This window comes from Pantherophis guttatus, chromosome 7, assembly GCF_059756535.1.
Source record: "Pantherophis guttatus breed Tessera chromosome 7, ASM5975653v1, whole genome shotgun sequence".
NCBI lineage: Eukaryota > Metazoa > Chordata > Lepidosauria > Squamata > Colubridae > Pantherophis > Pantherophis guttatus.
In genome coordinates this window covers 92854325-92877016 of record NC_142069.1, presented here as the reverse complement: position 1 = coordinate 92877016, position 22692 = coordinate 92854325, and the positions used below count along the sequence as shown (strand labels likewise).

Below are 22692 nucleotides of genomic sequence, written 5' to 3'. Positions count from 1 at the left end.
CCCAGAAAAGTCACCTCTCTCGAGATACCATCCAGAAAGGGGTAATCTACTTTGAGGGTTGGGGTCTCCATGGAAAAAGCACCTAGGAATGAGAATGACTTGCCCCCAATGCCAACTGATTCTTAGAGATATCACTTATTTTCTGATTGACAATTGATTGATTATGTGCCATCAAGTAATATCAATTTTTAATGACCACATAGGTAGATTTTTCTCCATGATGATCTATCCCTCATCTGGTCTCCAGGCCTTCCAATGGTGCACCCATCCCCACAGTAATTGAGTCCATCCCTCTTGCTGCTGTGGCCATCCTCATTCCTTCCCCCTTTCCCAGCATGACAGCTTTCTCCTCCAGACAGAGAGCTCTGTCTTTGCATAATGTATCCAAAGTAGGTTAATTTGAGCCTGGTCATTTGTACCTCAAGTGAGAACTCTGGACTGATTTGTATTAGGGTTGTCCATTGGTTTGTTTTCTTGACTGTCTATGGTATTCTGAGAAGCCTTCTCCATCACCAAAATTCAAAAACTTCAATAATCTTGCTCTCCGGTTTCTTCAAAGTCCAACAAATTCCATTGGTCTTTTTTCCAGAATGGAATCTGTGTTCAGAATCAGGGAAAATGCCATAGGATGTTCAAACGGAAAGAAAGTCATTAAAACACTTCAGAATCCTCATTCATTGGCTAAATGAAATTCCTCCCTCCCTCCCTCCCTCCCTCCCTCCCTCCCTCCCTTCCTTCCTTCCTTCCTTCCTTCCTTCCTTCCTTCCTTCCTCTCCCAGCTAGTTCCCATTAAGCAAAAGATATTTCAAAGATATCCTTTCATAAGAAAGAACATTTCAAGAAAGTCTCTTATGGCAGGCAGTGTGTCCTTGTACTTTCCTGCAGTTTCAAAGTTTTCAAGGCAAGTGTGCAGATCCTTCTATCTTTTCACACTTTCATTAATGCCAAGTAAAAATATATTAAGGCACCAACTCCCTTACTTGAGACTCACCAGGAATTTCCATCCCATTTTATTTTCCTAACCGTTTTAACCAGAAATCTGAATCTGAAATGCAGGGCATGCAAAATAATAATAATAATAATACTTTGAATTACTCCCTTTCCTCCTCACCTTTCAGGCATACAGTATAATTCAATCCTGACTTTAAATGTTATTATTTTTATCCTACATCTGGTTTTCCAATACAGATATACACTGTGAATTTTTTGTAGATAAATGTAGTGGTCTGCAAATTATACTGTTGACCAACACTTATTTCTAGTCTTTGTGGTGTTTTCTTTTCTGATTGACAGAGATTGTGTCTGAAATACAGATACACACAACTCATAGAAACACAGCATATATACACATACCACAACCTGAAACACACAAGAGCAGATTCACATTAGGGAAGGGAACCAAAACAGACAGAATTTGATATTTCTGTTTTAGCCTCTCCACCCCCTCCGACAGCTTCTATAGCTTTGATATGCTAATTCATTGAAATGAGTGGAAATTCTGTATTTAGGTTGCTTGGGTTATGTTTAATGACATAATATGCACGCTTAAACGGCAAGAACAATAAATATATCGGAAGAAAAAAATAGCACAGGTTGAATAGAGAAGGCCAGACCTTCGCTGCAGATTTTCTTTTCATTGGCCAAAAGTTAAAATATTTCAGTTTCCAGCCAATATTACTATATACGTTGGACAACTCTGTAATGCTAGGCATACCAAACCTGGTACATTAGAGCACATAAATCTTATTTGAAAACCTAACTGTGGAAGTAAAAAATGAAAATCTGATACCAACAAAAAATCACATTGCCCCAGCCGTGGTCATGGTCTATTTCAAATGACCTATGAAGTTGGAAGGCGGCCCACGAGTGTTAAAAGTTTTGTACTTAAACAGATTATCATCACACTTACCTTGAAAAGTAGCCGACTTGGGTCAAATCACCTCCTGTCAGGTGCTGTCAGAGATGACAGCAGTTTTATTTGTCAAGCAAATCATTAAGTAAATCGTTCAATCTAACAATCGTAATATGAGACTGGATAGCATACTGTGAGGTTACAAGGAACACTTGTTTCAATTATTTTCAGCAAAATAAAAATAATAACTTTGATGACCCTAAAGATAGAAGGAATGTTAGCATCTCTCTCATTCAGTTTTTGTGTAGATAGATAGATAGAAAGATAGATAGATAGCTAGATAGATAGCTAGATAGCTAGATAGATAGATAGATAGATAGATAGATAGATAGATAGATAGATAGGCAGGCAGGCAGGCAGGCAGGCAGGCAGGCAGACAGACAGACAGACAGACAGACAGACATATGCAAAAAATTGAAGACAGATATAGATAGATAGATAGATAGATAGATAGATAGATAGATAGGGGGGGGAAGGAGGGAGGGAGGGAGAATTAGCCCTGTATAAGTGTTCCTCAACTTACAATGACAACTGGGACCAGAATTTTTGTGGCTAAACTAGGTAGTTGGCCTTTCAATATTTCTGGCAAGGTTGTTATGCAAACCATTGCAGTCATTCAGTGAATGACACGGTTGACTTCGCTTGTCAGAAGCCAGTTATAAAAGTTGCAAAGGGGGGAATCACGTGACACAGGGACGCTGCAACTGTCACAATATATATGCCAGTTGCCAAGATGCCTAATTTGGACCATGGCAGATGCTGCAACAATCATAAATGCAAGGACTAGTCCTAAGTCACTTTTTTCAGTGCCATTATAACTTTAAATGCACACTAAATGAACAGTTGTAAATTGAGAATTACCAGTAAAGTATCCACTACCTGTTAGATTTGATTCCAAAAAAGGTATTTCATGATGTGTTGGGGTACAAATGCAACACTACTCTTTCAAGCAGCTGCATCATTTTCAGCTGCCGTAGAGTTGGGGGAAAGGCTTAGTTGCTTTCAAGAGTTTCATAGCATCCTATCTTCCTGATTTCAGAATCAGACACAAAGCAGGTGAGCTGATTCTGCTGATCTTTCCATCCGGGAACAGAGTGAGAACAACAACTTCAGAGGATGAGCTCCAGCCTTAGAATCTCCTACTTGGTTCTTGTGGAAACTTCTTTCCAAGAACAGAGGTCAGATGTTGGGGACACTAAGACATTTCCAAATGAGGACATGAGAGAGTTAGTTGGAATTTGCTGAACGTGCTAAGAACAGCTTTGAACAACAGGTTTTAATCCCAGGGCTGTAATATCAGGATAAATATGCAGGAACTGTTCCCTAAATAAGTCCAGAACAAGATAACATTTGGAAGATATTCAACCCTAGTTCATGAAATAGAAGGAAGAGGAGGTATGGCAGGCATAGGAGCTGAGCAGACTTGCAAGATTCAGTTATTGACATAGGCAACCTCAATAAAGTGGGGTTAAAAGCAGATGTCAATGGCAAAGAGCGAAGACTTTGGCCAATAGAGCATTCTGCAGATGGTTCTTACTGACTCCTTCCTTTCCACCTTTTGAAGAGGCCTAATTCATCACGGCCTTACATCTCAATCGCTCTTCATTTTCTATTTTAAATAGCTAGCAAACTGGAATGCTTGATAGGAAGAAAAGTGGCAAATAAATCAAAATAAAATCGGCTCCGAATGAAACACTTGACAAGGGCAGCTTAAAAGCTTTTGGTGAGATTGTCCACTCACAAGGGGCAGAAGGGCAGAAGGGCGGAAACCCTGCCTATTCATTGGAGGCCTGCCTGGATGAAAACACGATGGATTTCTCATTTTCTCCCCTTTGAAGACAGTTTGAGCCATGGCTAGACCCTCTCGGGAATGGCTTCGGAGCCAAAGAAAAAAGATATGATCTAAGCTGGGCTCAGTGTGCACATGGAAGAGTTGGTGGGGGGGGGGACATGAGGAATCAGAATCAGAATAGAGCTGGAAGGGACCTTGGAGGTCTTCTAGTCCATCCCCTCTGCTCAAGCAGGAGACCCTAGATAAGTGGCTGTCCAGTCTCAAAACCTCCAGTAATGAAGCGCCCACAATTTCAGAATGGCAAGGCTTTTCAGCTGGTTGATTGTCCTCACTCTCTTAGGGAGTTTCTCCTTAATTCCAGGTTGTTAGTCTCATGGATGAGTTTCCATCCATTGTTTCTTGAGAAACTGCCAAAAGCAAACCATTTGAGTGTCGAGACTCCTCAGCTCCAAAGAGAGATATTAATGGATGCAGCGAAAGGGAAAGAAATCCTGCCTGCTGTTTGGGTAGCTCCATTACAAAGCTTCCGTTACTTTCGGACACCATAATTCCCGGCTAAACAGCAGCAAAGGATTACGATGGAAACTTGCCTAAATACTCACAGCAGAGTAGGAGCCCTTAAAATAAATGATCCATTTAAAGAGTTCCTTTTTTAAATATATTTTTAGGCAGGGAGATCAGAAAATGAAATTTCAATATGTACTTCTGCGATTCAGCATCCTGAGGTGTCTGTTTCTTTAAAAAACAAAAACGTGGTTCTGTTCAAATATCCGTATCAAAAGAGAAAAAACTCATGATAATTCCCCCTACTTTTTTGTACTATCCTTTTTATTTTCCTTGGCATCCGGATTTTGAATAGGAAGAATAGCAGGCAAAATTCGTATGGACAACGAAACAGAAGCATGCTGGGTGATATGAATAGGAAGGAGACAGGTAGCTGAGCAAAAAGTTTATTTAAGATTTAGAAGAAAAATAATTTGCTCCCACTGCATGTGGTTGTGTGTGTGTCCCACTGCAAGATGGCGGGCGGAGTCAAAGAAGTTAAGATGGCAGCAACTACATATTTTCAGTTGAATTCTTCTCTCCCTCCCTCCTTCCCTCCCCCCCCTCTCTCTTTTTCTTAAATATGGTTCTGATTGTATGGCTCAACTTTCATCTTGACTTTTGACCACACTATAGAAACTTCTGGATATGTTGATAGCAAAATATTTCAAATTCAGAACTGTTGAATCAGATAGTTCAAATACAGAATTGGAGATATAGATGAAGTATGAGTCTATCAGTATATATCAGTGGACATTTAATTCTTCCTATCTACCAATCAAGTATGAAGTTCTTGATATGCAAGGATTTCTAGATTGCTTAACTCCCTGTATTCTGTTATTATTATTACAATGGTACTTCAGTATTCATAGTGAATATGGTTCCTGGAGGTGTGATGAGTACCAAAAAGGATGAGTACCAAACAAATTTTTCCCATCAGGAATAATGTAGTGAGTCACAAGGCAGCCGGCACCAACAAATTCTAGTTTGTGCATTGAGTACCAAACGAATGATGAGTACGGGGACAAAATTTTCATGTCAAAATGTGTTGAGTATCAAATTCAATGAGTTTCAAAGCAGTTGGGTACCAAGGTACCACTGTATTTTAAACATTTCCTCCAAGTGGATTGAGGATGGAAAACATTGCTATAAAGATAACTCCATAGATACAGCAAACTGAGATAGATTATTCCACTAAATGTTTGTTCCATTGGGGTCAAAAAAACTCCTTCTAGCAGGTCTGCCATCTTTGTACAAGTCTATTGTCTTCATGAAACTTTGCGCAGGTTAGTTGGCCATCTGTGGCTGGTTATGGGAATGTTCCCTTTGAAATTTTTCTAAATCCCAGAAGGCAGGAAGAAGTTAGGGGGTAAAATAATTTTAGTTAATACTAGTAATTTCCTCCAACAAAATAGTTATTTTTTTAAAAAAATGGTGAATACATAGAAGCATTCAAAAACCATGTAGAATCCTTATTCATAAGGGTTTTTTCCCTTGACGTTGAACATTCTCATTGAAAATGATATGTGCTAAAAATACTCAGGGCCCCCTTTTTAAAAATCACATTGTCATATGCTGAGCGTGATTTATTTTCAGCTTATTTCCCTTATGCTGGTTCTTTTACATGGCAGGTTTCCAGACGGCTTATGGTGTTTTATTTTATATTCTCCAGGCATTGTTAGTTGTTGGGTGTGATTGTTTTATTATACATCTATTATTTTATTCATCAACTGTTGGGTGTTTGTGAGGGACTCACTTGCTGATCCAAAGTCATTTAGCTGGCTTTCATGCCTAAGGCAGTGCTAGAACTCACCATCTCCTAGCTTCTATGGCAGCAGCTTCACCACTACACACCACTGCCTCTTTGTACTCTCCCTACAAACATTCCATAAAGCAAGAGAAGAGCTTTATCTCCCTAGCTTCTCTTTTGAGCCCTGCATCCTCAGCCAATCGTCTGATTCATCTCTGGAAACTACTAAAAGCAAAGACCGGTAATAGGTAGCCCAGGAAGCTGCAGGAACACATGACAAGCGTTTAGCCCCATCCTGACGAAGGAGGGGAAACTGACCGAATCCACCCAGGTCAGGCCCAGATGAATAAAAACCCTACATCTTGTGGACTGGGGTTGAATGTAGCTTGGCCAAACAAAAGGCACCTGTGTTCACATAATGGTTCCAAGGAAAACGTTGTGTAGAAATCCATAACTCATTCAACTATTGACTCTCGCAATCTGTTTCCAGTTAGTTTGAACCCGTACACAAATAAGAGCCCAGTGGGGAGGCCAAGGTATGCCTCTCAACCTGTAGGATTTGCACATTCAAACACATGAGGAAGGCGCTCTTGAAAGCCACTGGAGAGGTTCAGATTTGGGTCACCAAGCCTGGAACCAGTTTTGAAGTGCTGCATATTTCACATAGCTCCAATCAAGGCTTCAGACCTTCAGGAAGGGAAGGACCGATCCTTTCTTCTCTCTCTCTCTCTCTCTCTCTCTCTCTCTCTCTTTCTCTCTCTCTCTCTCTCTCTCTCTCTCTCTCTCTCTCTCTTTCTCTCTCTCTCTCTCTCTCTCTCCCTCCCTTGCCTTCCAAGGGAAAACACAGAGGACCATTTCTGAAAGATCTATGGGTGGGAGGTTCCCTTCTAACATTACAGCCATAAAGAGCCACGGCACAGTTTAGAAACCCCTCTGTTGTTTTCGTTGAGCCGTACATGAGACAAATCACCACGAATTACACGGTGTTCCCATGAATACCTAAATTATTAAATATCACTCATAATGAAAACGTGAACACTTATGTCAGAGGAACTTCTTGTGACCTAATTTCACAAATATCTCAGAAACACCCAGGTCAGAAGAAAATGTGATTAGAGGAGAAATACTAGTAAGGACTGATTTTTTCCCAGTGAGATAGGAAATGCTGTATCATTTTGCATTTTCAGCTGGATAATTTGAGTCACACGAATAGGGTGGAGAGAGGCTTCGGTGCTGGGTATCCTCCAAAGAGTTACCAGATTCTTCCTCTCAAGGCTTTTTTTTAAAAAAAAGAAGTCGTAATATGTAAGAAAAACAAATAAGCAATATAAGCACTTCTCTTGAAGTGCTTCCTCCCAAAATGAGCCATTATGGATTACCGTTTTAAAAGTGGCAACCAGGGTGAACGAGGATCAGTCTTGGCAAGCTCTAATCCAGTCTAAAAGGCTTCCAATAATCTCTAGAACCTGCCAAGATTTAGGGTCAAGCTGTTTATTTAGGACCACTCTCCTTGGGTGTCAATTAGCCCCACTGGAAATCAGTGACCAGTGTGACTTTCTCTCTGGTGGAATCCATGGAATGGAATAAATTACCCATAGAGAAGAACCAAGCCTTCCTTTTACTGCTCCTTATGAGGGAGGCTCAAAATGTATTTATTTTGTCAGGTCTTATCAAGATATTTTTGTCGATGATGAGGATGGTGTAATAATATGACGAGTCAGTTGCAAAAAGCAGCTTTACTTAGAACATCTTACATCCTGCAATAATACCATTAACACCAATAAAGGAGAATATTTGTAGCTCAGGGTTGAAATGAGGGATGTCCTTGGTGCTCTCTGAGCTTGGTGGCTCTCTTGAGACGTTTCATTACCCAAACTAGGTAACATTATCAGTGCTAGCAAGGAGTGAGGTTCACTGTCAGTTTATATTCTAGTGGTTTGCCATAAACATCATTTATTTAACTGAGCCCTGGTGGCCCAGTGGTTAGAATGCAGCATTGGAGGCTGACTCTGCCCACAGACCGGTGTTTGATTCTCACCCACTCAGCCTTCCATCCTCCCCAGGTCAGTAAAATGAGGACTCAGATTGTTCAGGACAATATACTGACTCTGTAAGCACATTGCACGACAAAGCGGTGTATAAGTCTAAGAGCTATTTTTTTCAAGCGTCAGGCTGCAAGATAAAGACAGAAATCTTCCTTGTTGACACAGGAGGAGATTTCTGATTATGTCAAGAAATGCAATCACTTAGGCAGCGACGGCTATTATTTCTCTTTCTTAATGTCAATATCTTAACTAACCTAATTAACATTACACGCGAATCCCTTTCAATTGGCAATATTGTTTATTCTCAAGGGAAAAAAATAACTTTGGAAATCAGCTTTGTTCATTCCTCTTGGCAATTCAGACAGAGTTTTTTAATCAGTTTTCAACCATGAACTTCGTTTGAAATGGTATGTGCATCAAGATTTGTTTGTAAGCAATTCTGGATGGTAACAACGTACCTCCCACATTTCTCCTTGGTGTATATTCACACACTCCATTCTGGTAACAATCCTACATGCCAGTGAAGCAGATTTCTGCAGCAGTGTGGGTCCCATCTGTGCTGTGAAACATCAGATATGATTTTCATGTAAATTTCCAAGTCAACATTTGAAATATCCTTCTAAGGCAGAACAAATGCTAAAAAGTTCAGCTCTACGAACATGTTTACAACACAAATGATGTCAAGTGTGCTATTTACTCTGCCACATTTGGGATACATTTTTCTGGAAAGCCGGAGATTCCTACAGATTCCTTCAACCTATTTTTGCCTGTCCAGATCAATCACGAAAGTTTCACACTCACTCCTGGCTAATTCCCAAACCACAGACAGAGAATATTTCAGCTAAATAAATCCATTGCTGAACTCTGAGCCTATATTCATCTTTCTGTATGCCTGTGCAGGCCACTGAGATCAGATATACTAAACTTGAAATGAAGTTTATTTCTCTAACAAATGAAGGCAGATATATGTGTCCCAGGATAATGTTGAAAGATCAAATCTCGATCAGTCACTGGGACCAGAAGTGTAGTCTTCTGAGCTTTCAGACTCGTATTGGAGCCCATCCTCAGGGATCTCTACTGGAATATGTGCTTTGGGGTATTCTATGAGCCATATTTATGTAGTGCCTTCCTATTGGTTGATAGGTGTATTGATGACTGGGGATTGGCTGTTGTTTTCTTGTGCTGTCAAAACCTCATCTCCTAAGTACTTGGTCAACTGGTGGTAAATCAGCACTCCTGTTAACTGACAAGGGGCATGTTTTCCAGAATTCAATTATTTCCCTGGCTGTTTTTGTTTCTGCATGGCCAACAATCTTAGCAGATGTGAAATTGAATGTATGTCCTTGTTCATTGCAACATGAGGTTACCAATGAATTTGGGTCTTTTATTTCTCTACCTTTTTCCAGAATATATTTGAGCTTTTGTTTGAAATCTCATAGTCAATGTTGACTATGGTCAAACTGGTTGATCTCATTAATGTCCCAGGGATGAGGAGGTGTGGACAATAAAGTTAAGTTGACAAGGGCTCCTTTCATTGTGATCTTTTTAAAACCATCTATCTCTACATGCTTCAGGTCAACTTTCTAATCAAAACACTCCAACATAGAGCATAAAAACTTGAGCCCAGGATTAACATCAACATCTGGGACCAAAGATGTCCCAACATTCCATTATAAGTTGTGGTTAATTTTACAAGAAATACTGGCTGGGGAATTCTGGGAGTTGAAGTCCATTCGTCTTAAATTTGCTGAGGTCGAGGGACACAGCTTTAAAGGAAGAACTGGTCAGAACAATAGCATTGAAAAGATTGTGAAGCCAACAAGGATGATTCATAAGATAAGTAGCTTCTATACCATGCTGTTCAAAGGTCAGCCAACAACCCTAACACAAGCAGCTGTACAATGCAATATGGACACATCTTTGGTTGTTTTTTTTTTTAACATTTCTCAACATTACAGTAGTTCTGATCCAAAATCATCTCTATCTATTACCACTTCCAGACAAAGCCTGCCTTTCAATCTGAATTTGATTAAATGCAATCTGTTTATAATCCCTTTTTATAAGATACTGACTTTAGATTTATTGCAATCCAAAGGGCTGGTAAGCAGACACATTTAGAAACAATTTTTTAAATATGTGTTTCCCAGGGAATCTAAATATAATTAACTCCCTAGAAATAAATCCTCAGTGACAAACTGGGTTTCTTGGTATAATGGTAATCATGATAACTATTATAACAACAAGAACAACAACCAATTATATCAAATAGTTGATTAGTTGGGTAATAAACCAATAATTTATTAGCTCAAAAGTTGGGGTTGGTTAATCTCTCCTGCCTTTTCAAGATGAGCCAAAGTGGTTCCTGCCTAGGAAGAGGACATGCAAAGAGAGTTCTTCATTATTCAATTACAATTAATTGTTGTCTGAAAATACCTCATGGTCATTTTTGAGAGGGGAGCAGTTAAATCAAGTTAAAAGTGGGACTGGTTTTGATTCCTCTTGCAGACTTAAACAACTGTTTCCACAACTGCTTTGATGAAATTGTGCAGCCAAATCTCCCAGAAGGCTTAGAGTAGGGGGCTCCAAACTTGGCAACTTCAAGACTTGTAGACTTCAACTCCCAGCTTTGCTGGCTGAGGAATTCTGGGAGTTGAAATCCACAAGTCTTGAAGTTGCCAAGGTTGGAGACCCCTGGCTTAGAGAGTCCTTAAAACACAAATTGCTTTTCTCCAATTTTGAGGGACTTCCCAGTTATTGGAATTGGATAATTTAGCATTTCAATGATGTATGTTTCAAACCAGCATTTTCCAAAATAGCAACTTTTGATAGGTATGAATGCCAATTCCAAGCAAACAATGACCCTTGGTGAGAATTCTGGGGGTTGAAGTTACTCAGGATGGTAAACAGTGGCTTAGATGAGTTGTAATCACATTAATGCAGTTTTGATGTAGTTGGACTTTACTGGGGTTAAACAATACCCTATATAAAATAACAATATCTTATATAAAAACCCATATAAATGTTGCTTGAGGTAACAAATCAGTTCAGTAACCATTGCAAGAACAACTCTCCCACTAAGTGAATTGATGGTTCCATCTGATGGGGCAATTTTATTTTATATTTTATTTTATTGCTATCCGTACCAAAGAGCTACGAGTAGCTAACAATCAAAATCGGCATAAAAAAATAAACCCAGAATGTAAAGAAAATGGACAATATCAAAAGAACAAACAGGAAATGCATAGTCACGAGTCCAACCTCCATTCACCATAAGTGCTCTTTTTGTGCTGTAAAGAACCATCAGACTAAGAGGAGGCAACTGGATCTCTGTGAGAAGGGAATCCAGAGGGAATGGAGATGAAAAGATCAAAACTCCTCTGGTTTGAAGGACTCGGAAGCAGAGGGTACTAACGAATTCTGAAAAACCAGCTCAGCCTTGGCCTGAAATAGGTCAGTTTGTTTCCACACCAAACTACAAGAAGGGTGGGAAAGCTGTTCCTGTGCTCCTACTGCCACAAAATGAAACAAATACTCACCAACAACACCCAGCTGAAGAAACAATTTTTCACCCCGTTGTCTGGCCGAAGGAGCTGAAGTTCTAGCAGCCTCATGCAGCCGTTGCTCTCAACACACTTCAAGTGCCCAGCAGCCATCTCACTTTCCAAAAGGATGGGCACCTTAGCAACATAAGGCCACGCTCTGACCAATGACTTTCTGGTCCACTGCATTTTCCCCATGGCAACCACCTCGCAAGGCCAAAGATGCACGGAGCCTCCTGACCTTAACAAATGTCCCCTAGACATTCATCTCAGCTTCACAGGCACCTTTGATCAACCTGTGTGCAAGCAGGAGGGAGATGTCTGGGAGATGCCAACAGCCCTTGGAGATGTCGAAGGAAGCTTTTTCTGGAAAAACTATCATGTACTATCTCGACCCCACCTGGCCATGCATTATCCTGCGCCAAATTTCCACAAACTCCCATTTCTTATTCCCCTATGGGCATGATTCCCTGAAAATCAGCCCATCCTAGCAAAAGTAACTATACCATCCTTACTCGCTGAAACCAGAGGGAACAACAATGATCCTAGCAATCATGGATACCATGTTTTGAAAAGCTGTCCATTCCTGAGATACTTCACAAGGTAGGGCTGTCCAGGTAGATTTCTCTCCTCCTTCCCCGACAAACTGGATTGGGTCCATTTGCTATCTATTCAATTGTGAGATTTTCTTGGAAACAGAATATTTGCTGAGGTGATGGTTGAGTTGTGACAGTCATCCTGCTATTCCACACTCATTTTTGTGGTACAATGGAGCTTGGTAAGGAGCTAGATAAGGCTAAGCAGAATCTGAGCATGAGTAATTTTTCCAAAAACCTTTCTAAGGAAGCTTCGACTTTCTTGAAAAAACTGATTTTTGTGGATTAGATCCCAAAGCAAATTTAACTTTAACAGTAACAGAGTTGGAAGGGACCTTGGAGATAATCTAGTCCAAGCCACTGAGCCACCTAGATAATGAATAGGTGTGCCTAATATTTGCAAAGTGTTGCATGTGTAACACAGCTGGACATGCCCACTTACATGCTAGTTATGTGTCTGGTTATGGCAGTTGACCTATTCAAAAAGAACTGAAGGGCATTATAACTACCGCATGGATTCTACTTAATCATGGGTACAAATTATTAAATTGTAGAAAATCTTATTCAGATCAAAACAAGTTTCTGTTTTCATGAGGTTTTGCCTGGAAACAGACTGTTGCTAATCCAAACACATTCACCCCAAAATCTGATATTGTAGAGTAGTTCCAGCTCCTCTCATCACTTCTTGAACTGGCCTTTGCAGTGCTTAGAACTGGTCCTTTGCTGCATTACACCCAACGGCGGATTTAACATTTCCAATACAAATACTTCAAAGGCTGCTTAAAATATTTTCCAAGCAAAGACAGGAGGTTTCATTGAATACCGGAGGTTGGGGCCGGATCAGTTCTGTCAGCTTGCTTTTAATAACTTTTAAAAACCTGCTCTCTCACAATTGCAAATGCAATAGTTTCCATATGCTCAAGAGAAGCATATGCTGCTCTTTAAAAACAGATTTACAGAAACTTGAAATGATCTAAGAATTAGAATGATAAAGAATGATGGGGTTGGTTAACATCTCGTCTGCCTTCTCCATAGAACCGTTGACGGACTAGGGTATTCTCCAGTGGCAGCCATGACTAATCCCTAGCCCCCACCCCCACCCCCTCCTCAAAACCAGCCTGGAAAAAAAAGTGGAAATTAATCACACACAGATTGGCAAATAAACCAGAACTGTCCTTCTTCATGACAAATTATTCATCTGCCCAGCTTTCCCTCTGCAGGGTGACTCAGAGTGAGGTGCTATCAAGGAGAGACGAAATACATGTTACATCATGTTCATTAAATGCCATCAACCATCAACCAGTGAGAAACTTTAGGAATCAGCCCAAAACATTCCCGGTTTCCAGGATAATTTCCAGCAGTATCAATAAAGGGTTCCTGTTTGAGAAGTCCGGTGATTAAAACGTAAGCCTGTTTAATAGTTAGATTTGCTTTGACATTGCAGTTGGCGCTGGGAAATGATGAGAGGAGAACAATTCAGAGGCTTCAACCCACTTTAGGCTAATGATCAACTCAATCAGTGCTGGCCAAAATACAGAATAGTTTTGTTTGGCTTTATTTTGCTCCAGAATGAAATAAATTGCCATATAAGTACACTTACAAAATTGCACCGTGGCCAGTTTTTATTTTTATTTTTTATTTTTGCAAATGAGGAATTTCCCCGAAAACAAAATAGTTTTCGTGTTTGGATGCTTCCTGGCTGATAGCCAAATTTTGAAATGTAAAAGACTATCAAGCTTTATGAATATTTAAGAATAAAAGAGACTTTACCATGGAAAGTGTACTGTATGTGAGAAAATGTGGGGGAAACAGCATTGCAGAAAGAAAAATCTAAATGGAAAGGTGGAGCTGTTATTGTCTTGCTTTTCTACTTAACTATCATCTCCTGTATGTAACAGAAGGTATTTTTATGAACGGCAAAGTGCTAAATACAAACTGAATAAATTGCTTTTGGTACATCCTTAAGATATTAGGACTCTGCAGAACAACTGGATAAATTTTGACACATTAATTAATGATACTATGCATATAACACCTGAAGATACAAAAAGATTTTAGAAATACAGGTAGCAAAATATATATATTCATTTATGACAAAGACTGACCAATCTAAGATTTTAGTAAGTCTTGTAGCTTCATTGAATAGATTCTGCTAAAATTATTTCACTGGACACAGAAAGGCCTGATAAAAAATTATTGATAAGTGATTTATTTTCTACTCACCCAAGCTTTCTCTTCTCATTTGAAGCATTTTAAAAATGAACCACATTCTATCAGTTATTTTCCAAAAATGCAAATTAAAACTAATTGGATTTTAATGGTATGCCGATTGGTGTACATTCAAAGTGACAATAAACTTATTCTAAAGTTCTACCACCTTAATGGCAAGAGCTGTATTTCTATCTCGCTATTTGATTCAAATCTGGGATTTTTAGCAAAGTGCAAATAGAGAGTGAGAATGATATAGATAGAGAGCAATTCCTATAGAATAGTCCTGTTTACAGTTGATATATTGTTATTGATTTATAAATCTGAATCTTCCACACTGAAAAGAATAAAGTTAATTGATGATGTTGGAACCTCTTCTGGGTGTAATAAAATTAGCCTAAATCTGAACGGGGGTCTTTGGGGCCTCTTCTATCATTTAGATCGGTTTTTTCCAGCTAGTAGAGTTGGTGTCCAGAGGCTGTAACTTATCTCTGCTTTAGAGTTCCCAGAGATGTATCTTAAGTGATTAAACTGAATTTAAACATATTGTTATTAGACTTGGATATATGGGCCCCAATTAAATTGAATGTCTGGGGGGAAATTAATAGTTTAGAAATGAATGTCCACAATGGATAATTCATATCATACATGATAATCCTTTACATATTCCTAAAAGATACTTTTGAGAAATTTAGTGTAATGTTTAAAGGTTATGTTGGAAAAATCTGATTTTTCATTTAATTCAGCTAACAGTTACAGATGGAGGTTTAATTTTCTATATCTAAATGTATTCCAGTATCCTTTTGGATATTTATTTTCATGGAACTGGATCCCTCTTACAATGGCAGGAATTAGGACCCAACTATATGGAATCCACCCCAGAAAGAAAAAATGACGAGAAGACAATAATAATCAGTACTAGTAGTAATGGTAGACATGTGAAGTGTTGCAATATAAGTGTCAATACTCCAATACAATAGCAGAAGGATATGTGGATACCAGTAGCAGCCCCCTTTACCATTAGAGTAGAGTTTCCCAATCTCAGAGGCTTTAAGATGTGAGAACTTCAACTCCCAGAATTCCCCAGCCAGCCTAGGGAATAAAATTTGGATCTAAGAAAGTTATAAACAGATTAAGGAGAACCATATTAATCACTGGCAGCTAAAGGTCAGAAGGAATCTGGTAAAACTTTTTCAACCCAACACATGTTACTAAAAGATAGGAGCTTTCATCCGTTCTACATCATCTAGCAACTCTTTGCATTTGAAGAAGTGAGATGAGTATGAACCTACCAGAATTCTCCTGTTGTTTTTTTTACCACCATAGACTAAGGATGTAGATTGTCTGGCAGTGGCAAGGCTGACCAGATTCTGTCATCTGCTAAGGCCTCTTGATTGTATGAAATGAGTTGTTTTAAAAGTAACTCACAGGCTGCTGTTTTTTTAAGGAGATAGGAGATAAAATGCAAACTTCTTCTTCAAACTTCTGAGTTAGAAAAGGAAGCCATGGCGATAATGCTCACCAAATCTGATCTCCACGGCACTCCGTTAGTGCCATGAAACCTTGCTTCTCTTCAAGGATGCAAAAACAGTGAAACACTTTTGAAAACCAGTGTTGTTTCTTCTCCTTTCTTACTAACTTGGAGCTAGATAGAAATGATGGGCTTATGGCAGGCTGAGCGTAATTTGTTTGACCAGCTTGAAAGAGATTTGCTGGCAAAAAGAGGGGGGGGAGAAAAGAAAAGGGAAAAAAAGAAGAAAAGAAAGAAAAGAAAAGAAGTCTAAAAAGGATACATCTGTGAAGATGAGTATCTCAGATCATAAATGTACTAGGAAAAGGTTAAAAATTTGGCAAATTCAGAATCTTAGTGTTTCCTAGTTTAGAGTTGACATATTTCTTTAGCAATAGGACTTAGACTTATATACCACTTCACAGTGCTTTTACAGCCCTCTCTAAGTGGTTTACAAAGTCACCCTCTTACCCCCAACAACCTGGGTCCTCATTTGACCCACCTTGGAAGGATGGAAAGATGAGTCAACCCTGAGCCTGGTGAGATTTGAATTGCCAAATTGCAGGCAGCCAGCAGGCAGCAGAAGTAGCCTGCAGTACTGCATTCTAACCACTGAGCCACCATGGCTCACAAACTGAAAAAATAAAGGAGCCCCTTTCAGAATATTGTTAATATTCAGAATCTATTATTCATGGCTTTCTCCATCCTACAAGGTTTGTCGTGCTGAAGCATCTAGAGAGATACCACGCCAGAAATTTATTGTTAATCCTCTAATAGATGTATTTTAGCAGGAATGTGTCAAGAACTTTGATTATGCTAATACAACATCTTCATAATGAATACTTGCTTTAAGATGGAAGAATGGCCTTCATAGACTCCTAGGGCTGGAAGGGGCCTTGGTGGTCTTCTAGTCCAACCCCCTGCCCAAGCCAGGAGCCCTTAGGCCATCCTGGTTGTGCAAAATCCCTTTTCAGTGAAATGGGGACGGAAGAATTCGCTGGGTTCCATGCCATTGGACAGAGATTCCTGTGGCTGAGAACAGCCCACATCTGCAGCCTAGAAGGATGAACTATGGTGAAAGTCCTTTTCTACCTCTGCTCGATTCCATGGGAAATAACCTTCTGTGTCAACAGAATAACTTTAGGACAGATCCAAATCTCGTCTTATCAACACAACAGTGGAAATGAGGACGGGTGAAAAGAAAAATCCTGTTGCTTTTTATTATGTTAGAGAAGTCATGGTCAAAAGTCAAGGCAAACTTTTTCTAATTGAATGCTCCCAACCTTTTAAAAATGCTTAAATAACAAGGGTAATAGTGAGATAACATTTGGCGTTCTTCAGAACCGTCAGACACACCCATCTCGCTAGAAGAGGGCTGCCAAAAGCAACATTATTGCAAGTGTTAAATGTTGGCTGAATATCAGACTAAACTGCAAGCAAAAAGCTTTCAGGGGTTGAACTCATTTCTTTTTGCTTTCCTGGATACTTTCGGATTATCCAAAGCAAGGGAAGTTGGCATGGAAAGTCACACTCTAACTTCACATTCAAAAGCTGCTCCCTACAGTTATATTGTCTCTGACTTGTAAAATCTGGGAGCTTTTTTAATTAATTAAGATGGTGTTTGAACGATCTATGCTGTGGTTTCCTCATGAAGCTCTGTTTTCTGCCAATGATATAAATTTCCCTGAATGCAGTGTGCCAAAACACAGCAGATAAGGTGTAATAGTTGTGTTCCTGTAGGAGAAGGAGTGGCAGAACTTGGAGGTGGAGTCAAATGAGGAATCAGCCTAGAGTCGCTCCATAGTCACAAAGGGACTAAATACAAACCCTCTTGAATTCTGTTGACTCTTATCTAGTGCCAAAATAGTGGTAACCATTAGCTGAGTAGATTCATAGCCATTAGTAGTAATAAATCAGTTTAATTGGAACATCACGTGTGGTCCTGGTTTTTGCACCTGACAGTTCCTGTTACAAAAGAGACTTGTTCTCTTCTATAGAAATAGGAATTGTTTACGCATCACCAGAGCAAGTGACCACAATCCAACAAGTCAAAAGGTTATAGGTTGATTTTAAAAGCTTTACGTATTTTAGCAGCATAACCGCTCAACTCTTGGAGCACACCGAGGTGAATGTTATGGCTCCTCAGCCTTTTGGCTAAGATCAAGTGTAGTATCTGAGATGAACCTTGACGGAGTGCGAGTTGGGACTTAGGCTTCTCTTGCCTCCAGATCTTTTTTCTTTTTTTTATAAAGAGTACTGGATTACCTCAACCCTGCAGATATTATCATGTTTGATCATCGAAGTCTGGGATCATATCAAGATGGTCTTTTCCATCACCATTCCATGCCTATAGGGAGTACGAGAACTGACCAGAATGATGTTTTCAAGAATCCTTTATGCTTTTATGACTTGGTTTGGAACATTTCATGGCTGGATACAGTCCTGCAGATACACACTTTCTGGGTTTCTTCTCCAGCACAACTTTTTAACTCTTTATTGACCCATCACTAGTTTGTCTTATAACATTCCACACATAATACTTTGCAAAGGAAAGGTCTGGTGATTAATATGACCCACCCCTTTTTGAAGTAGGGAGGGCCGAGTGGGTTTCCTATCCAAGAGACGGTCTTATTGGGCATGGAGCACTTGATACCCCATCTTGCCTTCTGAATAGAATAGAATAGAATAGAATAGAATAGAATAGAATAGAATAGAATAGAATAGAATAGAATAGAATAGAATAGAATTCTTTATTGGCCAAGTGTGATTGGACACACAAGGAATTTGTCTTTGGTGCATAAGCTCTCAGTGTACATAAAAGAAAAGATACATTCGTCAAGAATCATAAGGTACAACACTTAATAATAGTCATAGGGAACAAATAAGCAATCAGGAAACAATCAATATCAGTATAAATCGTAAGGATACAAACAACAAGGTTACAGTCATACAGTCATAAGTGGGAGGAGATGGGTGGTGGGAACGATGAGAAGATTAATAGTAGTGCAGACTTAGTAAATAGTTTGACAGTGTTGAAGGAATTATTTGTTCAGCAGAGTGATGGTGTTTGGGGAAAAACTGTTCTTGTGTCTAGTTGTTCTGGGGTGCAGTGCTCTATAGCATTGAGGGTAGGAGTTGAAACAGTTTGTGTCCAGGATGTGAGGGGGTCTGTAAATATTTTCACAGCCCTCTTTTTGACTTGTGCAGATTATTGGATTCAAGATGGCGTCGCTGAAGGCTGCCTCAGTGAAATGCTCTCTAAATGAACAAAAGTACAGTGCATTGATAAATAGTGATAGCCTCCTTGGTACAACTGGCACGTGGACTGACGTTTATGGTAGATCTATGTCCATCAGTAGTTTACATCTGAGCACCAGATGGAGATGTACCTAACACAGAATGTTGTCTTTCATATCTTCCTTCTGAATTTCCAGAGTCCTCTGGCGGGACTGGATGAACTGGATTTGAGCTAGGATGAAATTCTTGAAACACCTCATCTGTAAGGCATCAATGGAAACACATCACTTTTTATATGTTTTAGATATTTAGATATGCTCTCGTTGACTAGGCAGGAAGGTGTTTGCCAGAATACAAATGTCTGCAGTTCTGATTTGACTCCCGATTCTCCCAGCCGTTGAGTGACTTTTAATTCTTCCTTCGTGCAAAGAGAGCAAGTTTAACGTTTCCCCTCTGTTTAGCCCCAGAGTTGTTGAGGATCCATATGCTTTCCTGGCAGAACAATTGTGCTACTTGTTCTAATCCAAGAAACCTTTTGTGAATTAATTTGCTATCATCTACATACAATGACCCAAACGGATGAATTCCTTGAACTGGATCCAACCTATTTTCTTTCCCTGATTCATTACAGAGTTGGACCATTTGCCATAATGAGCTGCAGGCGAATATCAGCCCTCCGAGGTAGACCAGACCAAGAAACAGATGTCGCACAGGCCTAAAACTATTTTTTTTTAAAAATCAAGATTGGCTATAACCACGGACCCTTGCAAGCCTGAGGGTGTTTCTCACTCCCCCTGTTTTATATTCCATCTGAATTATGAGGGAATCCGCCTGAGATATTTTCATAACCTTCCCTCATCATCTTGCCTTCTGCAGTGTTTATCTCCTTGTAGATAACAAAATTCCATCTCCCCATCAAGGTCAACCTCTGAGTTATTGCAATAGGACTGGTTGACCAGGCGCAGCCACTGCAGGTCTCGTCAAATTCAAACTATGACAGATGCATCTGGGGAACTCTAACCGGGTTTGACTGAATTAGTTGCCTGCATGATTTCAGTGGAGAGAAAAGAGGCAGACCTTTGAAAAAGCTTTTGTTGTATACATTCACCTATATAGAATAGAATAGAATAGAATTCTTTATTGGCCAAGTGTGATTGGACACACAAGGAATTTGTCTTGGTGCATAAGCTCTCGGTGTACATAAAAGAAAAGATACATTCATCAAGAATCATAAGGTATAACACTTAATCTCATCCCATCCCATTCCACTATCCTCTTCTTCCTTTCTCCTCCTCCTCCTCCTCCTCCTCCTCCTCCTCCTCCTCCTCCTCCTCCTCCTCCTCCTCCTCCTCCTCTTCTTCTTCTTCTTCTTCTTCTTCTTCTTCTTCTTCTTCTTCTTCTTCTTCTTCTTCTTCTTCTTCTTCTTCTTCTCTTCCTTTCCCTTCCCTTCTCCTCTCCTCTCTCCTCTCCCTCTTCTCTTAGTCTTCTCTTCCATTCAATCCCAGTCGCATCCAAGTTAAGAACAGTGGCTTAGAAAGCTCCCTTGCCCTGGTTCCCACCAAAGGTGATCGCTTGTATCCTCACAGTCACTCAAAGAGAACGACCGAACCTGAACTGGTATGTACAGCGGAGGCTCTTGTTAACCTCAAGCAGGATGAAATATAAAAAGACTCTGGATGCCAATGACTCATTGGAGAATTGGGGATTTAAAAGAGCTATAAGAAAGCTGAACTCTAATCTGAGAACATCTGCTGCTAACTCACCCAGCCCATTAAAAGGCAATCATGCTAATGCTCACATGTGCTGTCAGATCTGACAGATAGCAGTTATTTATTAAGCACGGCCCCTTTCAGAGTTCAGATGGCCGATTAACAATTGGGTTGGGAAGATATCCAAGCACATACTTTTCTTCTTCTTCTGATAGGAGGAAACAAGAAGAAAAATAATTTCCCCAGTGCCGGAAGACCACTGACATCACTTTGCTCACTTAAACAAATAACAATCCGTGTGTCATGCTTTTCTATAATTTCAAGGTGTGCTAGTTTTGATCTTCTATGCTCTCAAAACTCTTGCTAGTTTCTCTCTTGATACTCTAGACGTCTGTCTTCAACTAGAAGTTGTTATGTGTCCCTGGCGTTGTCTCCGATGGTGTTCACAAAGTGGGCAGCGATACAGAAAGATTCCTGTAATTTGTCTGTGTTTTTATAAGGCGGAAGAGTGGTCTCTCACAAGCTGTTAGGTGAGGTGGACCTTAGAATTGCTCAGCAGTAAAGCAAACATGAAGAGCTTTGGAAAAGTTGGTTCCAGAGAGGGCTCCATCCATCTACTAAAATGATATCATTTGTGGGCAATAAATATTCTACCTCCCCCTTTGAAGTGACAAAATATTGTGTTAAGTTGTGTTCCTCAACTTGACCCTAACTTTGAACTTCCAGGATCCTAAGCAAGGTCAACCAAGCCATGTTATCCAGGTCCCATCTCAACTCTTGTAGGTTCTTAGAATCTAGATGAAGAAGAACAGGCTTGGGTTCAACTCTAGCAGAATTGTTAGAAATATTTTATATATAAAGCACAGATTGTGAGGTGAATACTGTTCAGCATTCGAAATTCCAAAAATTACTGCAAGAGAGCATGTAGTGGAATGTTTGCTGCAATTTCTAAACCAGAAATTCTTTATTAGGATATTCTTCATTTTAAATAGTCCTTTATTCATTTCAATTGTTTGAAAGAATTCAAGTTAATTAATTTGGGCTTGGGTATGTGAAGCTAGAGGATTATGAAGCAATTTTGCCATTAAACACCTCCTAAACACAAATTATTTGGAATCCCGTCAGACTAGATTCAGGATTACTCATGCTTTGGCTCCAAAGCATTAGCATTTGGCTAATAATGGGGTCAAGAATGCGAGGGAAGGGAGAAATTGGGTAATCTGGTGTCTCCCACAAATATTTATCATTTATCATGATAGAGTTGTAGTTGGAGAAATCTGGAGAACATCAGGTGACCTGGTTTTCTCTCTCTGCATGTATGTCAGTGTGTGTTTCTGCAATTGCAAAACTCCCTTGAGAAACTTCACAAATCATCATGATCATCACAAATCTCTTTCAGTTTAACCTGACATTCCTCAGATGTTCTGTTTTCAACAAAAAGTATCTAAAGATTCGGTGCAGATAAAAATAATTTAGTAGTGTTTGAGGCCTGTACCCACCACAGGGCAGAGTTTTTGTTTTCTCCAGAGATAATCACGTATTTTATTTGATGAGGAGCCTTCACTTTTATTTCATTAAATGAAGTGTTAGCAGCATATCAAAGATTGTTCTCCTTCTGTGTATTATAAATCCCCGTGCCTGATGAAGTCACCCCATTCATCTGCCCACATAAAATGTACATGGAGGTGGTTTATGATGAATAAAGTCTGTGTTGCATGAGGTAGGGATAGATTTAGAGGATGTACAATGGACACAACTCTTTCCCCCTATTATACTTTTAGCAAATATATCTGTGGGTTGCACATATACAGTAAATGTGAATTTAATTTATCTAACCACATCTTGCCTAGT

At 39.6% G+C, this 22692-nt stretch overlaps 1 long non-coding RNA gene across 3 annotated transcripts in view; it reads right to left on the bottom strand.

Moving 5' to 3' along the window:
- The window catches only part of LOC148112965 (uncharacterized), a 58242-nt gene that overhangs the window by 26056 nt on the left and 9494 nt on the right, over positions 1-22692 (bottom strand). The window contains exon 2 of one of the 3 annotated variants that reach the window (XR_015729032.1): positions 8501-8596. The exons of the other annotated variants lie outside the window; for them this stretch is intronic. This is a non-coding gene — a long non-coding RNA (uncharacterized LOC148112965). The remainder of the gene's footprint in view (positions 1-8500; positions 8597-22692) is intronic. 3 annotated transcript variants of the gene reach the window in all.